The following is a 3,203-nucleotide window of genomic DNA, read 5'->3' on the forward strand; positions in this document are numbered from 1 at the left end:
CAAAAAAAAAAACTTGTAAATATAGCAAATGGGGCAATGGCAGTTCAGGCATTCTGCAATAAATATGTGCTAAATTTGTAAATTCCTGTGACATCATTATTTTACTCTTCATTAAGTACTTACGTCATCTCTCCTGGTGAACAGGACCAACCAATACCAATGGCAATCCCATCTACTTGTATTTACCAAATACCAACAAGGCAGTGGCATTTAGTGGATGACAATTAAACACTTTTTTGGACAATGAAGTAGGGAACACATGCAAAGGTCTAATAGTAATAAAAAGACTTTCCCTACAGACTTGATTGCATCTGATTGTCATAGAATCAGACATGAAAAATCAAGCAATGTTGATTGCACATGGTTAGTTACAGAGTGCCTTGCAATTGGTAAGAACTCAATGTGTGTGTTCAACTGCTGGACAAATTACTGAATATTCATTCCTAAGTAAAAAGAACAAAACTCTATAAGCTAGGAACTATCAAACATCTTTTACAAAAATGGAAATAGAGAACAATCTGTTTGCAACATGATCTATCTATGACCTAAAGGACCCAAACATTCCACTGAGTAAAAGCTTTGTGAGTCTGTATGTCAAAGCACTGGAAGGAATACAGAGATGAAGAAAACATGGTCCCTGCCCTAAAGCTTCTCATAATATAGAAGTAGGGATAGAACTACAACTCAGAAAAATAACTGGTAAGTTTCACTATGATGTTCCTAAAGAGCAAATTGGAAGGACTCAAGGTGGGTGGGGGTCAGGGGCAGAGGTATCTTGAAGGGAATGCTTAAAGCTAATGTAGCCAGAGACAGGAAGAAAAGGGTATGTAGGCCTGGCACGGTATGTAGGCCTGACACGGTGGCTCACATCTGTAATTCCACCACTATGGCAGGCCGTAGTGGGTGGACTGCTTCAGTCCAGGAGTTTGAGACCAGCCTGGGCAACATGGAGAAACCCCATCTCTACAAAAAAAATTCAAAAATTAGCCTGGCGTGGTAGTTCCAGCTACTTGGGAGGCTGAGGTGGGAGGATTGCTTGAGCTCAGGAGGCGGAGGCTGCAGTGAGCCAAGATCATGCCACCACATTCCAGCCTGGGCAACACAGAAAGACTCTGTCTAAAAAAAAAAGAAAAGAAAAGGGTGTGTATATGTATATAGGAGAGAGCAGAAATGTGTGCGTTTGGGTGGGGTGGCCAGAAAGTTCAGAGGACGGTCTTAGGCAGACGAATAGCATATGTAAAAACGACCCAGAGGTTAGAGACGCTACACCTATAAGTATTGTATATTTAGTAAAATTCCAAAGAGTAGTTTGCATAAGATGCATACATTTTAAATGTTCCAGATGACTCAGAATCCCTGCAGAGAAAGTTACGTCCCACCCCTAACAGTCCTTCACAAGGTGTAGTGGTCAGTGAACCTAAAGATCTCTGCGGGTGGAAGTTGCATGTTTAACAAGCTCCCAGACAAGTCTCCTGCACACTTAAGCTGGAGAAACAGAGATGCTTTTTGAGATGCAGAATTATCAAATTACATGCGGTTCCCAAACTTTGCTGCACGCTGGAATCACTTGGCATCTTTAAAAACCATACTGAAGTCTGGCTTTCACCTCCAGATATTCTGACTGTTTTGGTCTGGGATGCCACATGGGCATCAGAAACCTTTACGAGTCCCCAGGTGATTTTACCGTGTAGCAAAGTTGGAGAGCCACTGCCCTAATTGTTAAGCACTTGGGTCTCTGGAGTTGGATGCTTCGGTTCAAATTACTAGCCATGTGACCTTGGGTAATTAAGTCACCCAACCACCCAGGGACTCAGCTGCCTCGTCAGTAAAATGGGGACAACAATCCTACCTCATAGGGTTGCTGTGAAGTTAGACGTGGTGAACGTAATGGCCTGGCATGATGCCTGACAGATAAGCGGTTAATGGGGGTTAGCTATTTACTCTCATCATCAACTCTTCCTCATCAGAGTGTCACTGTCACTGTGCAATGGGCAGCATCGTCCCCACTGGGCGGCAGCAACTCGCCTAACCTTTCTGCTGGACCAAATTCTTTGCGGGAGTTGTCTCGCTCCGCTCCAGACCCGCCCCCTCCCCCAGGTTGCCAGGAGAGCTTCGCCCGGCCGGGGAAGCTCCCAAGGATTAGACCGGGTTTACAGACTCGACAGCAACCGCCCACTCCAGGGCCAAGCTTTCCCCGCCCCCGTGGGTCTCCCAAACATTTGCAGATGCGCTTCCAAAGCCCGGGGCCCTGGAGCACCCAGAGCCGAGAAACAAGCCTCAGCCGTCCCTGGACCGCCGGGAGGGGAAGAGAGGGGAAGGAAAGGTGAGGGTCCGGCCGCGGCGGGGCCGACTGCCCGGTTACCTGAGGCGACGGGCGGGGCCCGCATCGCCGGGGCGGGCGCCGCCGCCGGCCGTACTCGGCCTTCCGCCTCACGCGACCAGTGCCATAGGGCCGGCGCTTTCACCGCCCTGGCCGGCCGTCCTCAGACGGTCCGTCAGTCCACCCGTCAGCGACTCTCCCAGGGCGCCAAGAGACGACGAAGGCCAGTCGGGCCAGCCGGCTGGGCTCTGCTCAGGCAACTTCCGACTGCCAGGGGCGGTGGCGTCAAATAACTCCCCTGCCAAGTGGGCCACTGCGCGTGCGCAATGTGCCTAATCAGCGCTTTCTGCGGGGCTGAACCGGTGGCGTCAAATAATTCCCGAGACACAGAGGCGGAAGCTGCGCCTGCGCAGCTATCCCAGCTCGCCGCGCGAGACGCATTCCGTCCTTCCTTTCCGGATCAAGTGGAGAGGGAGGAGTGAAGTGACGAATGCGCCTACCTCATCGCAGCACAGAGGAGGCGCTCCACCTGCGTCCTTAGGAATCTTACGACATCCTCTCCCCTGCTTTCGGTACAGACGGAGTAAGGGGCTTCTCTGCAAGTTTCTGGCTCCCGCCCAGGTTCTAGGAATTTCTCCCATTCCACCATTACAGCACCCTTCCTCTGACATGATGTTCTTTACTCCCCGCACTCTTATTACACGGGCATAGCATTAATTATGAGCAGTACTCTATTCCAGGCTTGATGTGGGTTGCAAAGGTGAATCGAACATAAGATTTAGAGCCTCTTATTAAAGAACTGAATCTCATAGAGATAAGGCAGTAATAATAATAGGAAGAGATACTACTTCGAGCACCTGCAATGCGCCAGACATTTTGTAAA

The 3,203-nt window shown here is 49.5% G+C and overlaps 1 protein-coding gene across 1 annotated transcript in view; it reads right to left on the reverse strand.

The window, feature by feature from the left end:
• Positions 1 to 2,875, reverse strand: part of RALGAPB (Ral GTPase activating protein, beta subunit (non-catalytic)) — a 107,657-nt gene extending 104,782 nt beyond the window's left edge. Inside the window, exon 1 of the mRNA XM_011929208.1 lies at positions 2,363 to 2,875. The gene's annotated coding sequence lies outside the window, so the exon portion shown is untranslated. The remainder of the gene's footprint in view (positions 1 to 2,362) is intronic.
• Positions 2,876 to 3,203: the final 328 nt, after the last annotated feature.

Source organism: Colobus angolensis, unplaced genomic scaffold (genome assembly GCF_000951035.1).
Source record: "Colobus angolensis palliatus isolate OR3802 unplaced genomic scaffold, Cang.pa_1.0 Scaffold8, whole genome shotgun sequence".
NCBI classification, from domain to species: Eukaryota; Metazoa; Chordata; class Mammalia; order Primates; family Cercopithecidae; genus Colobus; species Colobus angolensis.